Below are 26,232 nucleotides of genomic sequence, written 5' to 3'. Positions count from 1 at the left end.
AAGCGACGGGAGAAATTGTGACTCATCTCTGACTGATCCTGTACATGATGCAGGCACATAATTAATGCCAAACTCCTGGAATGTTCAGGATCAGGTCAATAATGTCTGAAACGCATCACCTATATCCCCTGGAATTATCTGGAATATTCGCACTCAAATTGTTCAATAGGTGCTCAGTGGCATTTTCAGTCTGTTTGAATAAATCTGGGGCTGTTCTGGTCAGATACTAGCTCCTGTAATATCACAGCAAACACACCGAGGTGAGGATGTGTTGGTGAGGATGTGCTGATGGACAGCAAAAGCACTGCAGGGAATGATCACAGTTTGAACTTCAGATAAGGGTTATCCAGAAACCTGAAGCATTCTCTGCCTTTCCCTCAGAGTAAGAAGTCTCACAACACCAGACTTATAGTGAGACTTCTTACTGTGCTCACCCCAATACAACGCCGGCATCTCCACATCATGGTTTCCTTCACAATCCAGCTTCCTTTGCTCAAACTGCGAGCAAATCAAACGGGGGGAACTGAGCAAAAGGGACAAAGACAGAAAATGCTGAAAATTCTCGGCAGGTTTGACAACATCTGTGGAGAGAGAATGGAGCGAGTATTTGGAGCCTTCCTCTTCCTAACTGGAAACGTTGGTTCTATTCTCTCTCCACAAATGCTGTCAGCGCTGCTGAGATTTTGCAGCATTTTCTGTTGTGGTTTCAGATTGCAGCATCCGCTGTATTTTGCCCTTTATTATAACTCAGCAAATTGCATTTGTTCTCGGAATGATTGAGGAGAGAGGCGCATGCGCGATGCTGCCCTGCTGGCAGCTCTGACGCATGCGCGCTGCCCTCCCCTGGCCCCGCCCATTTCCTCAGTCAGCGGAAATCCTTTGTTTGAAACTGACTGAAATGGAAATGTCAGCGCCCAGGTCAGCGAGGGAACAGCGTTCACATCCCAGCAGCACATCCATTGGGGAGTGTGGACACAGAGGGGCTCAGAGATCCTCACTGACTCGGGGGAAGTTCAGGGAGATTCGGGAGCTGTTTGTAAGAGGCAGAGCGGAGCAGGAACCTGTTCCGGGATTGGAGTGAGCCGGGGGGAATGGAGAGGAGTTCCTGGGACTGTGTGAGACACTGCTGAGGGAGTCACAAGGTGAATAAGCTGCTAGTGAAAATGACCGGACTTTTCTCTGCTCAAACCTGTGATGTATAATCCCGGTTCAGCTCCTGGCTCAGCTTGTTTGTTGGCATTGTCCAGTGAATGGTGGAAAACAGGCGGGACAGTGAGGATGGGAACAATCCTGTAACTGTCACGGATCGGAGGCACCAGCTCATCCAGCTGAGAAAGGAGAAAGAAACGTGTTAGCAGCGGCTGTTGGTTTCAGTAAATGGTGAGTACAATGGGAAATTGTAACCAGATCTGAGGAAATCTACTTGTAGCGCCGGGTAATGACATCCTCTGAGCGGTGCTGGTGTGGATAGATTCTAAATATTGTCAAGTGTGATCAAAGCACCGGATGGATAGAGGCTGTGTATGGGGTATCGGAACTGGAAACCTGTTTTATTGTGGGTCAGGACCTGTAGAACTACAAAGACAATGGGCTCTGATAACATTCCAGCAATAGTACTGAAGCCTTGTGCTCCAGAACGTGCCACTCCTGTAGTCAAGCTCTTCAGTACAGTTACAACATTGACATCTACCCAACAAAGTAGAAAATTGCCCAAAATGTCCTGTACACAAAAAGCAGAACAAATTCAATCTGGCCAATTACTGATCAGTCTATTCTTGATCATCAGTGAAGTGATGGAAGTAGTTATCAACAGTGCTATCAAGCATCATCTGCTGAGCAATAACCTGCTCAATGACACCCACTTTGGTTTCACATGGATGAAAGAGCTGAATTCTAGAGGTGAGGTGAGAGTGACAGCCTTTGACCATCAAGGCCACATTCAACTGAGTCTGTCATCAAGGAGCCCTAGTGAAACTGGAATCAATGGAAATCAGGGGGCAAAAGCTCCACTGGTTGGAATCATATCTGGTACATCGGAATATGGTTGTGATTTTGGAGGATCAGTCACCTCAGCTCCAGGACATCTCTGCAGGAGTCCCTCACAAGGGTGTCCTAGGCCCAACAATCTTCAGCTGCTTCATCAATGACCTTCCCTCCATCATAAAGGCCAAAAATGGGGATGTTTGCACAATGTTCAGCATCATCTGCAACTCCTCAGATAATGAAGCAGTCCATGTTCAAATGCAACAAGACCTGGACAATACCCAGCTGTGGGCTGATAAGTGGCAAATAACATTTGCACCACACATGCCAGGCAATGACCATCACCAAAGAGAGACACTCTAACAAGCACCTCTTAACATTCAATGATGTAACCATCACTGAATTCCCTACTGTCAACACCCTTGGAGATCACCATTGACCAGATTCACCACATAAACACAGTGGCTACAAGTGCAGGTCAAAAGCTAGGAATACTGCAGTGAGCAACTCACCTCCTTACTTCCCAGAGCTATCCGCCATCTACAAGGCACAAGTCGGGAGTGTGATGGAATACTCATCACTTGCCTGGATAAGTGCAGCTCCAACAACACTCAAGATGCTTGACACCACCCAAGATAAAGCAGCCCACTTGATTGGAATCACATGTACAAACATTCAATCCCTCCACCACCGATGCTCAGTAGCAGCAGTTTGTACTGTCTACAACCATGCAGACGCAGCACGGTTTCGATAAGGGGAAGTCGTGTCTGACGAATTTATTGGAGTTCTATGAGGATGTGTCTAGGGCGGTGGATAGAGGAGAGCTGGTGGACGTGGTGTTTCTTGATTTTCAGAAGGCGTTTGACAAGATGCCTCACAAGAGGTTATTACAGATGGTCAGGGGGCATGGAGTTGGGGGTAGGGTGTTAGTGTGGATAGAGGATTGGCTGTCAGATAGGAGGCAGATAGTGGGGGTCAATGGGTGCTGTTCAGATTGGCGGTTGGTGACTCGTGGAGTGCCCCAGGGGTCGGTGCTGGGGCCTCAGCTATTCACCATTTATATAGATGATCTGGAGGAGGGAACCGAGTGTATGGTGTCGAAATTTGCTGATGACACCAAGATTGGTGGAACGGCAAATTGCACGGAGTGTGTGGAGAGTCTGCAGAAGGATCTAGATAGGCTGGGTGAATGGGCCAGGAATTGGCAAATGGAATTTAATGTTGGCAAATGTGAGGCTGTCCACTTTGGTAGGAATAATGGTAGGAAGGACTATTACTTATGTGGCGAAAAACTGCAGCATGCGACGGTGCAGAGGGACCTCGGGGTTCTTGTGCATGAGTCGCAAAAACCCAGCCTGCAGGTGCAGCAGGTGGTCAGGAAGGCGAATGGGATGCTGGCCTTCATTGCGAGGGGGATTGAATATAAAAGTAGGGAGGTCTTGCTGCAGCTGTTTAGGGCACTGGTGAGGCCGCAGCTGGAGTACTGTGTGCAGTTTTGGTCACCGCACTTACACAAGGATATTTTGGCCTTGGAGGGAGTGCAGAGGAGGTTTACTAGGCTGATTCCGGAGTTGAGGGGGTTGAACTGTGAGGAGAGGCTGAATAAACTAGGCTTGTACTCGTTAGAGTTTAGAAGAATGAGAGGAGACCTCATTGAGACATATAAGATGTTGAATGGGATGGATAGGATAGAGGTGGAGAGGCTCTTCCCGCTCAGAAAGGACAGTAGGACTAGAGGGCACAGCCTCAAGATAAAGGGGGGGGGGGTGCGGTTTAGAACGGAGTTGAGGAGGAACTTCTTCACTCAAAGGGTGGTGAATCTCTGGAATTCTCTGCCCGTTGAAGTGGTGGAGGTTGCCTCGCTCAATATTTTTAAGAGGTGGGTTGATAGGTTTTTGATAGGCAAGGGGATTAAGGGTTATGGGGAGAGGGCGGGAATGTGGAACTGAGCCACGACAGATCAGCCATGATCTTATTGAATGGCGGGGCAGGCTCGAAGGGCTAGATGGCCTACTCCTGCTCCTATTTCTTATGTTCTTACAAGTTCTACTGCAGCAATTCACCAAAGATTCTTAGACAGCACCTGTCAAACCCATGACCACATCCATCTAGAAGGACATGGGCAGCAGATAAATGGGAATGACACCACCTTCAAGTTCCCCTCCAAACCACTCATCATCCTGAATTGGAAATATATCACTGTTCCATCGCGGTCACTGGGTCAAAATCCTGGAATTCCCTCTCTAATGGCATTGTGGACAATCCACAGAATATGGACTGTAGCGATTCAAGAAGGCAGCTCACCACCACCTTCTCAAGGGCAACTAGGGATGGCAATAAATGCTGGCCGACCAGTGATGTCCATGTCCCATGGATGAATAAAAAAGATACAGACTGGACCCAGATTCCCATGATGTGGACAGACAGTTGCAATGCTAAACCCACAAAACAGATAAAGAGGCACAGAATGACACCACTTTTTGCACAACATAAATATAATAACAGGTATATCAAGCTTCTCAAGATAAGAAGGATAAACTTAGTCTGAAAACATATATTGATAGCTACAACAGATAAGGTTAGATATAATAGATGCAGGTTAGGTGGATTGGCCATGCTAAATTGCCCCTGACTAGCTAAGGTAAATACATGGGGTTATGGGGATAGGGTTGGTGATATTGTGGTTGCTGCAGACTCGATGGGCCAAATGGCCATCTCCTATACTATGGGATTCTATAACATGCAAACATGTGCATACAGCTGTAATGTGTAGAGTGAATTGGGAGACACTGGTGAGAAAAGTTAATGTTCACAAAATACATTGAAAGGTATAAACTGAATTCAGTGCAAAAAGTGCACTCAAATATCAGACATTCACAGTGAAGCAGACAATGACAGATATAAAGTAAAAACAATACACATATCCTAGAATCTAATAAGTAAATATTAAACTCCTAAAGTCTCATTCCAGAAATTGATGAGAAATACTAAAATCCTCATTTGTTTACCATCAACTAAGGGGCACAGGATAAGTTTATGGACCAAATATATGACCCTGACATTTACAGAAAGAATATACAATTGCAATTACGTGCCAAAGAGTTAATGATACTGAATGGAACCTACACATACTGGAAACATTTTACAGTTCAGAAACACAGAATGAGATTGAAGCACGTATATCCTAATCAGGCACATTATTTGCAGAATATCACCCTTCTATATTTTGCAAAAAATGTTAAATTCAGCATAAAACTTGCAGTCAATAACACATATCAAATTGCTGCACAACAGCAATTATTAACGTGCAGATATATTTGAATCATCAGGTGAGGTGTCTGAAGATTGGAGCGTGGCAAATGTTGTGCCTTTGTTTAAAAAGGTCTGCAGGAAAAAGCCTAGGAACTACAGGCCAGTGAACCTCACATCTGTGGTGGGTAAATTGTTGGAAGGTATTTTGAGAGACAGGATCTACAGGCATTTACAGATGCAACACCTGATTAGGGACAGTCAGCATGGCTTTGTGAGTGGAAAATCATGTTTGTATTACAGTCTGGAAATGAGCAGGTAGAGTGAATACAACACTCTCATTCCTGAAAGGGTCAGCTGCTGATTAAACTCACACTTACAGAACAGAATATCATATGCCCAAGTCAAAATTATGGCAATAGGGCAGGTGATATTGTGGTTGCTGCAGACTCAATGGACCAAATGGCCATCTTCTACACTGTGGGATTCTATAACATGTAAACATGTGCACACAACTGTAACGTGTAGAGTGAATTGGGAAACACTGCTGGGAAAGTTGAATGCTCACATAGTACATTGAAAGGTATAAAGTGAACTTTACAGTACTGTCATGTGAAAAATTGTAAAAGAACAATACATATGTGACTGGATAGTTATAGAATGAAGCCATACAACTATAAGAGCAGTTGATTATATTGATAAACCAGTAAATTTTAAGGTTGAAACTGATAGTTGGAGAGAAAAGTCCCTTCCATAATAATAGAAATTAATGAAACATAAGCACACAAACACCAAACACTATAACACTACTGAAAGAAGCTAAGTAAATCTACATTTGCATACAAAATATTAATAGATACAGAATGAATGTGACACTCACATAAGACAAATGGATACTTTTAATGTATAAAGACATTTACATGTTAGAAACTGAAAGATAGACTCAAAGACACACTCACGTATCTGAGAGTGAGAAACCCAGGGTAATATTTACATTCCTTTATCAAAAACTGAAACATTCCCTATAAGCACTATAGTTAAGAAAGCCCAGCAATGCCTCTACTTTCTCAGAAGACTAAGGAAATTCAGCATGTCCGCTATGACTCTTGCCAAGTTTAACAGATGTACCATATAAAGCATTATTTCTGGCTGTATCACATTTGGTATGACATCTGCTCTACTCAAGACTGCAAGGAACTACAAAAGGTCATGAACGTAGCTGAATCCATCACGCAAACCAGCCTCCCATCCATTGACTCTGCCGACACTTCACACTGCTTCAGCAAAGCAGCCTGCATAATTAAGGACCCCCCCCCCCCCCCCCCCACACACACACACACACACCCACAGGACATTCTCTCTCCCACCTTCCATCAGGAAAAAGGTACAAAAGTCTGAGGTCACATAACAACTGACTCAAGAACAGCTTCTTCCCTGCTGCCGTCAGATGTTTGAACGGACCTACCTTGCATTAAATTGATCTTTCTCCACATCCTGGCTATGACTGTAACACTACAATCTGCACTGTCTTGTGTCCTTCTCTATGAGCGGTATGCTATGTATAGTGTGTAAAATACAACAATTTTTACTGTCTGCTAATACATGAGACAATAATAAATCAAATCAAAATAAAGACCCACACTCGCATGTCAATTATTGATAATTTTCTAAAACCGAAACTGATGGAAAAAGCATGAGGGAAAAATACATACTCACAACCCTCTAAATTCACACAACAGTTTTGAACTTCCATTCACTCACAAAGCAAAAATCAACACATGGAGTTTAATGAGAATCAGATAACTGACTTAAGGAGCCAGATCACTTTTCCTTCTGAGAAAACAGGGACAGAATAGAAATGCATAAATGAATCCCTGTGACTGAGAGCTAATGTTCGTTTTCCATTGCAGGAGCAGCAGACAATAAAAGCATTGTGAACTGCTATATGAAGGAAATGAGGATGCATTTGCCTCTTGGTGAAGGCTATCTACACCAGCGCCAGGTGCAGCATGAGGCCCATTGCTTTCCATTTTCTGTCCACAGATGCCAAGATCTAGTTTATTGTGGATTGTTGCCATTTGCCTGTTGAACGTGAAGCATAGAAGGTAAATATTCATTCAAAAACATTTTAACTTGGAGTGAGGGAACAGGAAATACATACAGTTAGATTCAGCTGTTTGCAAATTATTATGTTCTTCATGCGTGAAGTTCTAAATATCAAGGAAATGCAGAATTTCTATAAATAGAGAGCATGTAGCATAGTGTGAAGTACAATGAACAGGTAGCTGTGAGAAGAGCTCCTTCCAAGCCATTGAGCATAGAATCCCTGCAGTGTGGAAAGAGGATACTTGGCACATTGTAACTGCACTGACCACAATCCCACCCAGTCTCTATCCCCATAATCACACTTATTTATCCTGCTCATTCCCCTGACACTAAGGGGCAATTTATTATGGCAAAATTAACCTAACCTGCAAATCCTTGGAGACACACAACAACACAGGGTTGCTGAGCAGAGACTGATAGGATCTTGGGTTCATGTCATACTATCTGTGACCCCCATGACTTGCCAGTGCTTGCAAAATCTCACTAACTGTCCTGGCTGGAGGCAATACACATCTCTTTAACCTGTGCTTAACCCTCTCTCCACTCACATTGTCTGTACCTTTAAGACTTGATTACCGGTAAAGACTCACATTCTAATGATTATTTTGTAAATTGAGTTTGTGTCTTTGTATGCCCTGTTTGTGCACAGAACTCCCACTTACCCGATGAAGGAACAGTTCTCTGAAAGCTAGTGGTTTTTGTTACCAAATAAACCTGTTGGACTTTAACCTGGTGTTGTGAGACTTAGTACAATCTTTGGAGTGTTGGAGGAAACCAGAGCACCCAAAGGAAACCTAATCAGACACGGGGAGAAGGTGGAAATTCCAAACAGACTGTGATCCGAGGCCAGAATTGAACCTGGATCTCTAGTGCTGTGATACAGCAGTGCTAACCACTGTGCCACCATGCTGCCCATAATTTGATTCCCGACTTATGCAGCATTCTCATATTTTCTATAATTTTAATGCATTTAATTAAATATGTCCAGAATTGAAGTAGGTCACTATTAAAATAAGAACTTTAAAGATGTCTTATCACTGACGTGTTTTCAATGTAAAATTCTTGAATAGAAACTTTGTTGCAGCAGAAGTCTAGGCCTGTAAATTAGTAAATCATTTTAGAGCCAAGAATCATTAAAATAGTAGATGGTTGAAACTTACAAGAAAGATGCAAGCAAACCTGGGTAATGGATATTCCTGATGCTTTCTGAAGTCAGTAACTGAGGTAGATGCATAATTGTGTCAATTTCAAAATACAGAGATTGAAGACCTGAAATGCTGAGATAATTCTGACACAATGCAGCAAAAGTGTCATTCATATGTACACAGATACTACCAGATTACCAGGCCTATTGTAACAAAGAATATAATTATTCAGTCCCACACTGTTCCCAAGATCAGAGATCACTTTTCAATCCAAGAGTCAAACAGAACAGCATTGGGTGACTTTTTTACATTTCCCTCTAACCCAGGAGGAGACTTCAATTGCAGGATTTAAAAACAGCAGATTTAAAAATCTTTGTAACATTTGTCAGAAATTAAATAGCTATTCTTAGCTAGAATGGACAAAGTATAATTTATCAACAGAAGTTGTATAAGTTACCCAATAATTCAGCCAAGGGCACATGTTGCATCCAGTCTAACATATATAAAAAAAATCCCAGCACATTATAGGAAACAGAAATGACAATTCCTTTTCTACACGCTGCAGGAATTACACGTGACACCATGAATCTGATTGATATATCCACATTTTATTATTCATATAGATTCAAACGAACACGGTTCCACAAATCAAATCTAGCTACTGAGATTAATCAATTATTATAACATGCATCAAATCCATTTTATAAATTATCACAAACAACTATCAATATGTTAAGATAATAAATGGAATAAATTCCAAAGCCATGCCTGATATAAAAATAAAGTCCAGATACAAAATATCCCATACTTGCATATGACAAAAGAGACACAATTTGAAAAGTACATTTATATTGATAAGCAGAGAATCATAGCTGCAAAATGAATCTGCCATTCACATTCTTGCCTCAGACAGACACAAGAACAATTCCATCCAGCACATAGCAGAGAAAAAATAATAACAGAATGATTCTTACATATACACATCATTCTAGAGGCCGACAGATTGAGGATGCAGCTCTTTGTTCTAGAAACTGCCAGGACTGAAATCTGTATAATAAATCGCAAAGTCACAAACACTCTCTCAAATGGAAGATTTGGGAAAATAATTTGTTCATATAAAATCTGCATGAATACAGAACCTACCCAACAAGCAAATACAATGTGGTCTGAAAATTATGCAATGTATCAGGCACTGAATGACACAGATAGTGGCATGCTCACACCGAATTCACAATCCTTAAGAGCACTTGTCATACAAAATGATTCTACTGTCAAGAATCAAAAACAACATGCAGAGTACCACAGGCTGACTGATGTCGAAAAATAAACACTATTCTGACAGTGAGACAAACAATAGCAATGCCCACTCGCAGAACAATAAATTCTAAAACCCAGAATCTCATAAAAAGTTCTGAGAATCAAATTGCTACGGTTAACAGTACTCACATTTGAGATGGTTCAGCAAAAGTTCATACAGTTGGTATCTGGCTTCATAAGAACATAAGAAATAGGAGCAGGAGTAGGCCATCTAGCCCCTCAAGCCTGCCCTGCCATTCAATAAGATCATGGCTGATCTGAAGTGGCTCAGTTCCACTTTCCTGCTTTCTCCCCATAACCCTTAATCCCCTTGCCTACCAAAAACCTATCTACCCGTGTCTTAAATATATTTAGCGAGGTGGCCTCCACCACTTCAACGGGCAGGGAATTCCAGAGATTCATCACCCTTTGAGTGAAGAAGTTCCTCCTCAACTCTGTTCTAAACTGCCCCCCCCCCCCTTATCTTGAGGCTGTGCCCTCTAGTCCTGCTGTCCTTTCTGAGCGGGAAGAATCTCTCTACCCCTACCCTATCCATCCCCCTCATCATCTTATATGTCTCTATAAGATCCCCCCTCATCCTTCTAAACTCCAATCAGTACAGGCCCAGTCTATTCAGCCTCTCTTCATAGTTCAACCCCCTCAACTCCGGTATCAGCCTAGTGAACCTCCTCTGCAGTCCCTCCAAGGCCAAAATATCCTTGCGCAAGTGCGGCGACCAAAACTGCACACAGTACTCCAGCTGCGGCCTCACTAGTGCCCTGTACAGTTGCAGCAAGACCTCCCTGCTTTTATATTCTATCCCCCTCGCTATGAAGGCCAGCATCCCATTTGCCTTCCTGATCACCTGTTGCACCTGTAGGCTGGGTTTTTGCGACTCATGCGCAAGGACCCCCAGGTCCCTCTGCACCGTAGCATGCTGCAGCTTTTCGCTCTTTAAATAGTAATCCCTCCTACTATTATTCCTGCCAAAGTGGATAACCCCAGACTTGCTAACATTGTACTCCATCTGCCAGGTCCTCGCCCACTCGCTTAGCCTATCCAGATCCCTCTGCAGACTTTCCACACCCTCCCGCACAATTTGCTTTTCCACTTATCTTTGTGTCATCAGCAAATTTCGACACCCTACACTCAGCCCTCTCCTCCAGATCATCTATATAAATGGTAAATAGCTGAGGCCCCAGCACCGATCCCTGGGGCACTCCACTAGTCACCAACCGCCAATCCGAATAGCACCCATTGATACCTACTCTCTGCCTCCTCTTAGACAGCCAATCCTCTATCCACGCTATCACCTTACCCCCAACTCCATACCCCCTAACCTTCCGTAGCAACCTTTTGTGCGGCACCTTATCAAATGCCTTCTGAAAATCGAGAAACACCACATCCACCGGTTCCCCTCCGTCCACTGCACTAGTCACATCCTCATAGAATTCCAATAAATTCATCAGACATGACTTCCCCTTAATGAAACCGTGCTGTATCTGCTCTATCAAACAATTCTTCTCAAGGTGCCTCGCTATTTCTTCTTTGATGATGGATTCAAGCATTTTTCCTACAACAGACGTTAAACTAACCGGCCTATAATTCCCTGCCTTTTGCCTGCTACCCTTTTTAAACAGCGGCGTAACATTAGCTGTTTTCCAATCTTCCGGCACTTCCCCGGAGTCCGGCGAGGTATGGAAATTAATCACTAAGGCATCCACTATCACCTCTGCCATTTCCTTCAGAATCCTGGGATGCATTCCATCCGGTCCTGGGGACTTGTCCACCATCAGTCTCGCTAGTCGATCGAGCACTACCTCTCTAGTGACAGTGATCGTATTCAGGCCCTCAACTCCTACCATCCTTCTATCTTTAATACCTGGCAAACTATTCGCGTCCTCCTCCGTGAAGACCGAGGCAAAAAACTTATTTAAGGCCTCAGCCATTTCCTCATCTCCCACCACTAAATCCCCCCTCTCATCCTCTAAGGGTCCAACATTCACACTAGCCAGCCTCCTCCTCTTTATATATTTATAAAAACTCTTACTATCCTTTTTTATATTTAGTGTTAGTTTAGCTTCATAGTCTATCCTTCCTTTCTTTATCATCTTCTTCGTCAATCTTTGTTGATTTTTAAACCTCTCCCAATCTTCTACTTGCCCACTACTTTTAGCCACTCTAAACGCATCAGCTTTTAATTTAATACTCTCCTTTATTTCCTTCGTTAACCACGGCTGATTATCCCTTCTCCTACGATCCTTCTTTACCATCGGAATAAATTTCTGCTGAGCACCGAAAAAGATCTCCTGAAAGATCCTCCACTGTTCCTCAGCAGTCCTACCGACCAATCTGTGCCCCCAATCTACATTCGCCAATTCCTCTCTCATCCTATCGTACTCCCCTCTGTTCAAACAGAGGACACAGGTCCGGGACCCTACTTTCTCATCCTCCATCTGCATCAAAAACTCAACCATACAATGATTGCTCTTCCCAAGAGGATCCCTCACAACAAGGTCCCTAATTCTACCTGCCTCATTACATAACACCAGATCTAAGATAGCTCGCTCCCTCATCGGTTCCATCACACACTGTTCAAGGAAACTATCCCGGCAGCATTTCAAGAACTCTTCCTCAAGCTCACCGCGTTCATGACGAGAGACTGATAAATTAGGTTTATATTCCATGGAATTCTGTGACTTGCGAAACTGAAATGTATGGAACAACAGTTTGGAAAATCAGTTTGAAATTCAAAACCATTCGTGATCACATTGAGTGGCGAGGCAGGAGCATTGAGCCATGTGCCCTAATCTTGTGCAATTTATTGTGTGCCTGTAAGACGTACATTGTACAACTCACTTTAAAATGTGAGGAACAAGACAGGGGGAAAAAAAACACTTACAATTCAGGTAAAGATAGTGAATAACAGTCATATCCACATTCCAGAGACAGAGAGATATAGTTTGAAAACCCTCATTATATTATAGATAAAATGTTTACGGAATTATGACAGAATTATAATGAAGTAACTCACAGATAGATTAAAAAAAATACAGACTCGCATTATCAGAAGCAGACAGGTGCTGAGTAAAAGTATATATAGTATAAAATGGTACAGAGTTACGTCAAAAGTAATAGATAAGTTAGGACAGTTACAAAGTATATCAAAAGAGGACAAGTAGAGAGTAATGAATATATCAGAGTGCGACAGGTTCAGAGAGTCCCCACATAAACTTACCAGAATATAAAATGTGCAGGAAATGATTTTCATACATTGGAATCTGCCATATACAAAGTGAAACGTTCATTTACATAGTTGTAATTGACAGGCGCTGAGTCAAATCTGGATTCACACATTAGTATTTTTACAATAACACGAGACGCTGACAGGCTAATAATAATGCTATATTTACCAGCCTGGAAGTAACTGATATTACGTTCCATAACAGAAATTGACAGTTGCAGACTGAAAGCCAACTAACATATCAGAAATTCACAGCTCCCAAGCAAAACTGCCATCAGTACAACAGTTTTGTAGGAAAAGGAGAAATAAAATTTTTTAAGAAAAGAAATTGGAATGTAAGAGGAAAAATAAACATGCTGATTGCTAAATCAAAGGGGTACAGATTTAAATCCACATTCACAATTCTGAATATAACATGCAAAAGAAAGAATTAGTTTCTCATCACTATGCCGCCCAGGTGCTAACTTATACACAAAACACATCAAATAAAAATATGTACAGATACAGACATAATCCATACACCATAATAAAAACCTCCCCAGTCCAGATTAGAGTCCTCATAATGTGGGAGATACTAGTAATTCAAAAGAAAATCACGAGTGAAATTCCAGTCATGTACCAGAATCTCAGATACTGAGTAGGATAACAATCAGTGAACCACAGAATGACTCAGCAAAGGACTTGGCTTTCTGCCCTTGTGTACTCACCGAAGTGAATTTCGGCTCAACATGACGCTGAACTCTTCTTCTCCTGCTCTCGTCTCCATGCTCACTTTTTTGGGCAAGGGTCCTCAATCTGTTCAGCACCTCATTCACCTCCAGAAATTCCCCCTCCACCTGGATGATCCCATCTGACCACATATCTGCTCTGGATCTTTTCATTGAGAACTGTTGGCATGACATTGGCTGTCTAAAATTCCTCCACTGTTCTCAACTACTCGAACTTGTCTCCTTCTGAACTTGCACGTCATTCTCTTAGGTTCAAGTGTGACCTTGTCATCAGCAGCAAGGGCAGTGTAGTTGTTGTCTGGTGTATGGACTTCTACCTCACAGAACCTGAATGCCTACTCTTGGACCCTTCCTCCTACCTCCCCTTGGACTACGACCCGACAACCAAACATGAAGCCACTTTTTCTTGAATAGTCAATGAGTTCATCTCCTCTGGAGATCTTCCTTCCACAGCCTCCAATCTCACAGTCTCCCAAACCCAGGTAGCCCACTTCTACCTTCTTCCCAAGATCCACAAACAGGACTGCCCCAGTAGGCCCATCATGTCAGCCTGTTCCTGCCCCACTAAACTCATTTCCTCCTACCTCGGCTCCATTTTCTGTCATCTTGTCCAGTCTCTTTCCACCTACATGTGTGATTCCTCTAATGCCCTACAACGTATTAATGACTTCTAGTTCCCTGACCCAAACCACCTCCTCTTCACCACGGATGTCCAATCCCTTTACACCTCCATTCCCCGCCAGGATGGCCTCACAGCTCATTGCTTCTTCCTCAAGCAGAGGTCTGAACAATCCCCATCACTCCCACTCTCCTCCATCTGGCTGAACTGGTTCTCTCACTCAACAATTTCTCTTTTAACTTATCTCACTTCCTCCAAATAAAAGATGTGTCTATGGGCACCCACATTGGCCTGTCTCTTTATGGGTTAGGTGAAGCATTCCCTATTCCAGTCCCCTCCCACAACTCGTTTATCAGTTCATCAGCAACTATTTCATTGCCTCTTGATGGTCTCATCTGGACTTGGAAAAACTCATCAATTTTGTTTTTAATTTCCACTCCTTTATCACATTTACATGGTCCATCTCTGACACTTCCCTTTCCTTCCTTGACCTCCCTATCGCCATCTCTGGTGATAAATTATCCACTTGTACCAAAGAAGCCCTTTGAATCCCTCAACTACCTTGACTACAGCTCTTCACTCCTCACATCTGTCAGAACTCCATTCCATTCTTTCAGTTCCTTTCCCACCATCACATCTGTTCTGTTGATGCCAGTTCCAAAGTAGCACTGCTGATATGTCTTCCTTCCTCCTCAATCATGGTTTTCCACCCATTGTGGTTGACAGGGCTCTCAACCACGTCCGACCCATCTCCCATACCACTGCTCTCACAGTCTTTCCTCCCTCCCAGAACCAGGATAGTGTCCCTCTTGTCTTCATTTTTCACTCCACCAGTCTCTGTATTCAAGGAATCATCCTCTGCCATTTCCACCAACTCCAGCATGATGCCACTGCACAACACAGCTTCCCCTTGCCCCCCTGTCAGGCAATTCTCTCTGGGACGCTTAGGTCCACTCCTCCATCCCACCCAGCACTTCACACTCCTGTCCACAGCATGTTTGCATGCATGTTGCATCTTCTATGTCCCATAGAAGATGCAACATCTGCCCCTTTACCTTCAACCTGTTCGCTGCCCCAGGTCCTAAATACCCCTTTCAGGTGAATTAAGGCTTCAGATCCACCTCATTCAATCTGGTCTATTGCATTTGGTGCTCCCAACGTGGTCTACTCCATGTTGGAGAGAGATCAAAATTAGAATGGGTGATCACTTTGCTGAACATCTTCATCCATCTGCAAGTAGGACCGGACTTTCCTGTCACTTGCCACTTCAGCACGCCACCGTGCTCTCCTGTCCACGTGTCCGCCCTTGGCCTTTTGCAATGTTCCATTGAACCCCAACACAAGCTGGGGGAACAGCACCTCATCTTCCAAATGGACAATTTACAACCTTATGGATTGAACATTGAGTTCAACAATTTCAGAACATCAGCTCTCTCCTCCACCTTGAGCTTATTTCTATTTAAATTATTTCATTGTGTTTCATTCTATTCATCCATTTTGTCATAGAACCATAGAACATTACAGTACAGAAACAGGCCTTTTGGCCCTTCTTATTTGCTGAACCATTTTTCTGCCTAGTCTCACTGACCTATACCTGGACCTCCCTCCACATCCCTCTCATCCACGTACCTGTCCAAACTTTTCCTAAATGTTAAAAGTGAGCCCGCATTTACCACTTCAGCTGGCAGCTCATTCCACACTCCCACCACTCTCTGTGTGAAGAAGCGCCCCCCCCCCCCGCCCAATATTCCCTTTAAACTTTTCCCTCTTCACCCTTAACCAAGGTCCTCTAGTCTTTTTCTCCCCTAGCCTCAGTGGAAAAAGCCTGCTTGCATTCACGCTATCTATACCCATCATAATTTTATACACCTCTATCAAGTCTCCCCTCATTCTTCTGTGCACCAGGGAATAAAGTCCTAACCTATTCAACCTTTCTCTGTAACTCAGTTTCTCAAGTCCCAGCAACATCCTTGTAAATCTTCTCTGTACTCTTTCAACCTTATTAATATTCTTCCTGTATTTAGGTGACCAAAACTGCACACAATACTCTAAATTCAGCCTCACCAATGTCTTATACAACCTCACATAAGAACATAAGAAATAGGAGCAGGAGTAGACCATCCAGCCCTTCAAGCCTGCCCCACTATTCAGTAAGATCATGGCTGATCTGTCGTGGCTCAGTTCCACATTCCCGCCCTCTCCCCATAACCCTTAATCCCCTCGCTTATCAAAAACCCATCAACCCGCATCTTAAAAATATTTAGCGAGGCAGCCTCCACCACCTCAACGGGCAGAGAATTCCAGAGATTCACCACCCTTTGAGTGAAGAAGTTCCTCCTCAACTCTGTTCTAAACCGCCCCCCCTTTATCTTGAGGCTGTGCCCCCTAGTCCTACTGTCCTTTCTCAGCGGGAAGAGCCTCTCCACCTCTAGCCTATCCATCCCATTCATCATCTTATACGTCTCAATGAGATCTCCCCTCATTCTTCTAAACTCTAACGAGTACAAGCCTCTCCTCATAGCTCAACCCCCTCAACTCCGGAATCAGCCTAGTAAACCTCCTCTGCACTCCCTCCAAGGCCAAAATATCCTTGCGTAAGTACGGCGACCAAAACTGCACACAGTACTCCAGCTGCGGCCTCACCAATGCCCTATGCAGCAAGACCTCCCTACTTTTATATTCAATCCCCCTCGCAATGAAGGCCAGCATCCCATTCGCCTTCCTGACCACCTGCTGCACCTGTAGGCTGGGTTTTTGCGACTCATGCACAAGGACCCCGAGGTCCCTCTGCACCGTCGCCTGCTGCAGTTTTTCGCCATGTAAGTAATAGACCTTCCTACCATTATTCCTACGAAAGTGGACCACCTCGCACTTGCCAATTTTAAATTCCATTTGCCAGTTCCTGGCCCATTCGCCCAGCCTATCTAGATCCTTCTGCAGACTCTCCACACCCTCCGCGCAATTTGCCGTTCCACCAATCTTGGTGTCATCAGCAAATTTCGACACCATACACTCGGTTCCCTCCTCCAGATCATCTATATAAATGGTAAATAGCTGAGGCCCCAGCACCGACCCCTGGGGCACTCCACTAGTCACCAACTGCCAATCCGAATAGCACCCATTAACCCCCACTCTCTGCCTCCTATTTGACAACCAATCCTCTATCCACGCTAAGTCGCTACCCCCAACTCCATGCCCCCTTACCTTCTGCAATAACCTCTTGTGAGGTACCTTGTCAAACGCCTCCTGAAAATCAAGAAAGACCACATCCACCGGCTCTCCTCTATCCACCGCCCTAGACACATCCTCATAGAACTCCAATAAATTTGTCAGACACGACTTCCCCTTAACGAAACCGTGCTGCGTCTGCTCTATCAAGCAATTCCCCTCAAGATGCCTCGCTATTTCCTCCTTGATGACGGATTCTAACATTTTACCTACAACAGACGTTGAACTAACCGGCCTATAATTCCCTGCCTTTTGCCTGGCACCCTTCTTAAAACAACGGTGTAACATTAGCCGCTTTCCAATCTTCCGGCACTTCCCCGGAATCCAGCGTCTGGAAAATAACCACCAAGGCATCCACTATCACCTCCGCCATTTCTTTCAGAACCCTCACCATAACATTCCAACTCTTATACTCAATACTTTGATTTATAAAAGCCAATGTACCAAAGCACTCTTTATGATCCTATCTACAACACCATTTTTAGAGAATTTTGTATCTGTATTCCCAGATCCCTCTGTTCTATGGCACTCTTCAGTGTCCTACCATTTACCTTGTATGTTCTACCTAGGTTTCCAAAGTGTAATACCTCACAGTTGTCTGCATTAAACTCTATCTGCCATTTTTCAGCCCATTTTTCTCGCTGGTCCAAATCCCTCTGCAAGCTTTGAAAACCTTCCTCACTGTCCACTACACCTCCAATCTTTGTATCATCAGCAAATTTGCAGATCCAATTTACGACATTATTATCCAGATCATTGATATAGATGACAAACAACAATGGACCCAGCACTGATCCCTGTGGCAGAGGCCTCCACTTAAAGAAGCAATCCTCCACTACCACTCTCTGGTGTCTTCCATTCAGCCAATGTCTAATCCAATTTACTACCTCTCCATGTATACCTAACGACTGAACCTTCCTAAGTAACCTCCCATGTGGGACCTTGTCAAAGGCCTTACTGAAGTTCATGTAGACAACATCCACTGCCTTCCCTTCATCCACTTTCTTGGTAACCTCCTCGAAAAACTCTAATAGATTGGTTAAACATGACCTACCACGCAGAAAGCCACGTTGAACATAAGAACATAAGAAATAGGAGCAGGAGTAGGCCATCTAGCCCTTCGAGCCTGCTCCGCCATTCAGTAAGATCATGGCTGATCTGAAGTGGATCAGTTCCACTTTCCTGCTTTCTCCCCATAACCCTTAATTCCCTTGCCTGTCAAAAACCTATCTACCCGTGACTTAAATATATCTAGCGAGGTAGCCTCCACCACTTCAACGGGCAGAGAATTCCAGAGATTCACCACCCTTTGAGTGAAGAAGTTCCTCCTCAACTCCGATCTAAACTGCACCCACCCCCCTTATCTTGAGGCTGTGCCCTCTAGTCCCGCTGTCCTTTCTGAGCGGGAAGAATCTCTCTACCTCTACCCTATCCATCCATCTTATACGTCTCTACAAGATCCCCCCTCATCCTTCTAAACTCCAATCAGTACAGACCCAGTCTATTTAGTCTCTCTTCATAGTCCAACCCCCTCATCTCCTCTGCACTCCCTCCAAGGCCAAAATGTCCTTGCGCAAGTGCGGCGACCAAAACTGCACTCCGTACTCCAGCTGCGGCCTCACCAGTACCCTATACAATTGCAGCAAGACCTCCTTGTTTTATATTCTATCCCCCTCGCTATAAAGGCTCGCTTTCCACTTGCCTTCTTGATCACCTGCTGCACCTTCTGACTGGGTTTTTGCAACTCTTGCACAAGGACCCCCAGGTCCCTCTGCACCGTAGCATGCTGCAGCTTTTCGCTCTCTAAATAGTAATCCCTCCTACTATTATTTCTGCCAAAGTGGATAATCTCACATTTGCTAACATTATACTCCATCTGCCAGGTCCTCGCCCACTCACTTAGCCTATCCAGATCCCTCTACAGACTTTCCACACCCTCCATGCAATTTGCTTTACCACTCATCTTCGTGTCATCAGCAAACTTCGTCACCCTACACTCAGCCCCCTCCTCCAGATCATCTATATAAATGGTAAATAGCTGAGGCCCCAGCACCGATCCCTGCAGCACTCCACTAGTCACCAACCGCCAATCAGAATAGCACCCATTGATAGCAACTCTCTGCTTCCTATTAGACAACCAATCCTCTATCCACTCTAACACCTTACCCCCAACTCCATGCACCCTAACCTTCTATAGCAACCTTTTATGAGGCACCTTATCAAACGCCTTTTGAAAATCCAAAAACACCACATCCACCGGTTCCTCTCTGCCTACCGCATTAGCCACATCCTCATTGAAATCCAATAAATTCGTCAAACACAACTTCCCCTTATGAATCAGTGCTGCGTCTGCTCTATCAAACCATTCTTTTCTAGGTGCCTCGCTATTTCTTCTTTGATGACGAATTCAAGCATTTTTCCAACTACAGACATTAAACTAACCGGCCTATAATTCCCTGACTCTCCCTAATAAGTCCCTGTCCATCCAAATATTTGTAGATCTTATCTCTAATACTCCTTCCAATAATTTACCTACTACTAATGTCAAATTTACTGGCCTATAATTTCCCGGATTACTTTTTGAGCCTTTTTTAAACAATGGAACAACATGAGCTATCCTCCAATCATCTGGCACCTCACCCGTGGATATTGACATTTTAAATATATATGCCAGGGCCCCTGCAATTTCAAGACTAGTCTCCTTCAAGGTCCAAGGGAATACCCTGTATGGTCCTGGGAATTTATCTACCCTGATTTACCTCAAGATAGCAAGCACCTCCTCCCCTTTAATCTGTTTAGGTTCCGTGACCTCCCTACTTGTTTGCCTTATTTCCATAGACTCCATGCCAGTTTCCTTAGTAAATTCAGATGCAAAAAAAAACTCCCCCATTTCTTTTGGTTCCATACATAGCCGACCACCCTAATACAAAGAACAAAGAACATCCCAGCACGGGAAACAGGCCCTTCGGCCCAACGAGCCCGCGCCACCTCATCTTCCCACACCTACCCTGCCCTGTCTGTATGTGAGTGGAACCCCTAATGTAGCCAGATTCAGGGGAGAATAGTGTCAATTTGGTACACCAATCAGCCTAAGAGCACATCTTTGGGGTGTGGGAGGAAACCGGACTGCCCGGAGGAAACCCACGCAACCACAGGGAGAATGCGCAAACTCCCACAGACACAGGCCCAAATCCATGTATCTGCACAGCTAGCAGTGAGTCACTGAGCTGTTGTGGTGCCCATCTGCTGGTCCAGGATTAAGCACACACAACGACGTGAAGTACTAGGCCACTCCCGGAACCTCCAAGAGCAGCCCACGCACGACCCACCGTGTGCTTGCCCCTCGTTTGACAACAAGGTGGACCGACCCTGTGGAATAAAAAGACAATACGTTAACATATAAAACTACATTTCCGGTGTCGTCCCGAGGCTCTGACCCTATTTAATACCCTCTACTATAACCCTCCATCCTTGCTTCGGTCATGTGTCTATCTAAGTAAACCTTAAACGAGTCCAACGTTCCCGCCTCCACCACCCTACTCAGTAGCGCGTTCCATACCCCCACGACCCTCAGCGTGAAAAACCTTCCTCTCATATCCAAATTATACTTCTCCCCCCTCACCCTTAGATTGTGACCTCTCGTAATTGCCCCCAATCTAGGGAAAAGCCTACCACTGTTTACTCTTCCATTCCCTTCAGTATTTTATATACCTCTATCATATCACCCCTTAATCTCCGTCTTTCTAAAGTGAAGAGCCCCAGTTACTCCAACCTTTCCTCGTAACTCAGTCCTTCCATGCCAGGCAACATCCTGGTAAACCTCCTCTGCACCCTCTCCAGGGTCTCCACATCCTTCCGGTAGTAAGGTGACCAGAACTGGACGCAGTACTCCAAATGCGGTCAAACCAACGTTCTGTACAACTGAAGCATTAGACGGCAGCTCTTATACTCTATACCCCTCCCTATAAAGGCTAGCATTCCATAAGCTTTCTTCACAACCTTCTCTACCTGTGTCGACACCTTCAGAGAGTTGTGCACCTGCACTCCCAGGTCCCTCTGTATCTCTATACTCTTAATCGGTCTACCTTTTATCACATAACTTCTCCCTGCATTATTCCTTCCAAAATGCATCACCTCGCATTCGTCAGGATTAAATTCCATCTGCCATCTATCTGCCCAATATACCAACCTATCTACATCCTGCTGTGCCACCTGACAGTCCTCCTCAGTATCTGCCAATCCTACCATCTTGGTGTCATCTGCAAATTTGCTGATCACACCACGTACACCCTCTTCCAAGTCATTTATATTTACTACAAAGAGGAGGTCCCAGTACTGAGCCCTGCGGCACACCACTGGTGACTGGCCTCCAGCCAGAAAAGATCCCCTCGACAACTACTCTCTGTCTCCTATTTCCCAGCCAGTTTTCGATCCACCTAGCTACCTGTCCTTGTATCCCATGTGCCTTAACCTTTTCTACCAGCCTACCGTGAGGGACTTTGTCAAACGCCTTGCTGAAATCCATATAGATGACATCAACGGCTCGCCCATCGTCAACTGTTTTTGTCACCTCCTCGAAGAATTCCACCAGATTCGTAAGGCAAGACCTCCCCTGAACAAAGCCATGTTGCGTATCCCTAATCAGATCGCAATGCTCCAAATGCTCATACATCCTATCTCTAAGAATTTTTTCCAATAATTTTCCTACCACTGATGTCAAACTCACTGGTCTATAATTACCAGGGTTATCCCTACTACCCTTTTTAACAGCGGTACCACGTTAGCTACCCTCCAGTCTTCTGGGACCTCACCTGTGTCCAAAGAAGAGACAAAGATTTGCATCAGAGGCCCAGCAATTTCATCTTTCACCTCCCTAAGCAGCCTGGGATAAATACCATCAGGCCCCAGAGCTTTATCCGTTTTTATGCTACCTAAAAACCTTAGCACTTCCTCCCTCGTAATGGATATTTCCTTCCACTGATCTACAGCTCCCTCAAGACACTACACGACACCAATCCCCTCTCCTTCGTGAATACTGACGCAAAGTATTCATTCAGGATCTCACCCATTCCCTCAGTCTCGATACATAGCTCCCCTCCCTTGTCCCTAAGAGGACCAATTTTCCCTCTAACCACTCTCTTGCTCCTAATATAAGAGTAAAATGCTTTTAGATTTTTAATCTTCAAGAGGACCAATTTTATCCCTTAATGTCCTTTTGCTCTTAATATACCTGTAGAAGCTCTTAGGATTATCCTTCACCTTGACTGCCAAAGCAACCTCACACCTTCTTTTAGCCCTTCTGATTTCTTTCTTAAGTAGTTTCTTGCACTTTTTATACTACACAAGCATCTTATTTGCTCCCTGTTGACTATACATGTCATACATCTCTCTCTTCTTCTTTATCAGAGTTCCAATATCCCCCGAGGACCAAGGTTCCTTATTCTTATTCACTTTGCCTTTAATCCTGACAGGAACATACAAACTCTGCACTCTCAAAATTTCTCCTTTGAAGACCTCCCACTTACCAATCACATCCTTGCCAGAGAACAGCCTATCCCAATCCACACTCTTTAGATCCTTTCTCATTTCTTCAAATTTGGCCTTTTTCCAGTTTAGAATCTCCACATGAGGACCAGATCTAGCTTTATCCATTGTCAAGTTGAAACAAATGGTGTTTTGATCACTGAAACCAAAGTGTCCCCCTTTACACACTTCCGTCAATTGTCCTAATTGGAGATCTAATATTGCATCCTCTCTAGTTGGCACCTCTTTATATTGATTTAGAAAATTTTCCTTAACACATTTTACAAACACGAACACGTCTAGACCTTTAACAGAATGGGAGTCCCAATCTATATGTGGAAAATTAAAATCCTCTACTACCACAACTTTATGTTTCCTGCAGTTGTCTGCTATCTCTCTGCAGATTTGCTCCTCTAATTCTCGCTGACTATTGGGTGGTCTATAATACAACACATTAATGTGGTCATACCTTTCCTGTTTCTCAGCTCCAGCCACATGGCCTTGGTAGGCAAGCCTGTGAACCTGTCCTGCCTGAGCACTGCTGTAACATTTTCCCTGACTAGCAATGCCACCCCACGTACCCCTCCTCCCCCCTCCCCTCCCCCTCCTCTCCCCCCTCCTCTCCCCCCTCCCCTCCCCTCCACCCTCCCCACCTTCATCTCTCTGCCTCTATCACGTCTGAAACATCAGAACTCTGGAACATTGATCTGCTGTAGCCAAGTTTCACTAATGGCTATAATGTCATAGTTCCATGTGTCAATCCACACCCTCAGCTTGTCTGCCTTCCCCACAATACTCCTGGCATTGAAATAGACACACCTCAGAAGATTATTACCACCACACACAACCCTTTTATTTGTGATTTTGCATGAAGTATTAACATCATTTATTTTCACTCCCGCTCCACTATCTGGTCTGGCACTCTGATTCCCACCCCCCCTGCAAATCTAGTTTAACCACCACCCCCCCACATAAAACTAGCAAACCCTCCTGCAAGTATATCGGTCCCCTTGTAGTTCCGTTGTAACTCATCTCTCTTCTGCAGGTCCCATCTGCCCCAGAAGAGGTACCAATGATCTGGAAATCTGAAACCCTGCCCTGTATACCAGTTCCTCAGCCATGTGTTCATCTGCCCGAGCATCCGTCACTGGCACATACTCTTATGCGCATACTCTTACCCTCACTGGCACATGGCATGGGTAGCAATCCTGAGATTACTACCCTTGGAGTCCTGCTTTTTAACTTCCTACCACAGTCTCTACACTCACTCTTCAAGACCTCCTCACGCTTCCTTCCTACATCATTGGTACCAATGTGTACCATGCCATCTGGCTGATCACCCTCCTACTTGAGAATGCTGTACATGCGATCAGACCCATCCCTGACCCTGGCACCTGGGAGGCAACAAACCATCTGGGAGTGTCTGTGATGACCACAGAACCTCCTGTCTGTACCTCTGACTATTGAGTCCCCTACCACTCTCCTCTTCTTCCACCCTCCCTTCTGTGCTGTAGAACCAGACTCTGTTCCAGAGATCTGGCTGCCGTAGCTTGTCCCAGATAAGGCATCCCCCACAACAGTATCCAAATCGGTATACCTGTTGTGGAGGGGAATGGCCACAGGGGGACCCTACTCTGCCTGCCCCTTCCCCTTCCCTCGCCTGACAGTAACCCAATTACCTGTGCTCTGTGCCTTTGGCACAACTACCTCCCTGAAGTTACTATCTATAAACTCCTCATTCTCCCGAAAGTTCCAGAGGTAATCTACCTGCCACTCCAGTTCCCTAATGCGGTTTGTTAGGAGATGCAGCTGGACTCTAGCAGGTGCCATTATCAGGAATACCAAAGGTCTCCTGACTTCCCACATCCTGCAAGAGTAGCATTCCAACATCCTGTCTGGCATTCTTTCTACTCTGAAGAAACAAAAAACTTACTGGAACCTACCCTTGCCTCTGCCTGTTCACACCGAAGCCTGTTTGAGCCAGAGCCGTTCCAGTCTGCTCCCTTCTTTCTCACCTCAAGTTTCCATTCCAGCTCTTCTTCTTGTCCCCTTTCCCATACTGTCCCCCCGCACACCCACCTTTTAGGGCCTATCCATATTCCACAGGCAGTCCTTTAACAATCTGCACCTCTGTTCTGGCTGTCCTGCATTCTGATCACTTAATGGAGACTTTTTAGCACCTTCTCAGCCTTCTGTATCCCAGTTAATATTCCATTTGTGCGTTGTACCATTCCACTCCACCCTCATGGTACAAATGTCAGCTGATTCTCTTTGCTCTGAGTCTGATGAAAGGTCATCTAGAACTGAAATGTTGGCTCTGTTCTCTTCCCACAGATGCTGTCAGACCTGGTGAGATTGTTCAACATATTCTGTTTTTGTCTCCAAAAATGACAAGGACTGGAACCACGATAATTTCCTTCATCAGAAACAGAAACTAAAATGAAATAACATACTCACTTACACGTGGTTAACAGAATCAGATTGACGCAATTAACTAAGTCTGACAGCTACAGAGAACAACCTACGTCCTCCATGTGCTGATATGAGCAGAGTAAAAATAACACACATAATTTTCAGCAGCTGATGGGTTAATTTGAAAACTCCCAGACATAGAGCCATAGAATCCCTACAGTGCAGAAAGAAGCTCCAGACATCCCAATCAGACACTGCCCTCTACCATCTCCCCATAACTATGGTTACAACACCTAACTTGCCAATCTTTTGATACTAAAGGGCAATTTATTATGGCCAATCTACCTAACCAGCACATCTTTGAATGCTAAGGGGCTACTTAGCATTCAAAAAGTACACACATTTGGATTTTGGGAGGAAACTGGAACATCTGCAAGAAACTTATAGAGAAACAGAGTTAATAATAAAACTTCCACATCAGAAGCTGGAAATTATGGAATTGTATTGATGGTAATAACGAAGCATAAAATGTCTACTACAGAATAAAACCACAGATATGCACGCGGGTCAGTTAGATTGCAGAGTTTTTTTGTCAGTCACGTTTTTGTCATTGGCATATTATCCATGTCAGCTGGAGGACCTGTGTCAGCAATGTGCACATGAGCCGCAGTTTATCATATATTCTCTACAGTACAGAAG

The 26,232-nt window shown here is 44.4% G+C and overlaps 1 long non-coding RNA gene across 1 annotated transcript; it reads left to right on the top strand.

Moving 5' to 3' along the window:
• Positions 1 to 860: 860 nt before the first annotated feature.
• On the top strand, positions 861 to 26,229 carry LOC145345404 (uncharacterized). The gene is made up of 3 exons (XR_013887058.1): positions 861 to 1,380; positions 7,143 to 7,337; positions 25,456 to 26,229. It is a non-coding gene; the product is annotated as an uncharacterized LOC145345404 (long non-coding RNA).
• The last annotated feature ends 3 nt before the right edge of the window (positions 26,230 to 26,232 follow it).

Source organism: Carcharhinus amblyrhynchos, chromosome 7 (genome assembly GCF_965287045.1).
Source record: "Carcharhinus amblyrhynchos chromosome 7, sCarAmb.v2.hapA, whole genome shotgun sequence".
In the NCBI taxonomy this organism is placed as follows: domain Eukaryota; kingdom Metazoa; phylum Chordata; class Chondrichthyes; order Carcharhiniformes; family Carcharhinidae; genus Carcharhinus; species Carcharhinus amblyrhynchos.
This window is presented reverse-complemented; position numbering and strand designations above follow the sequence as displayed.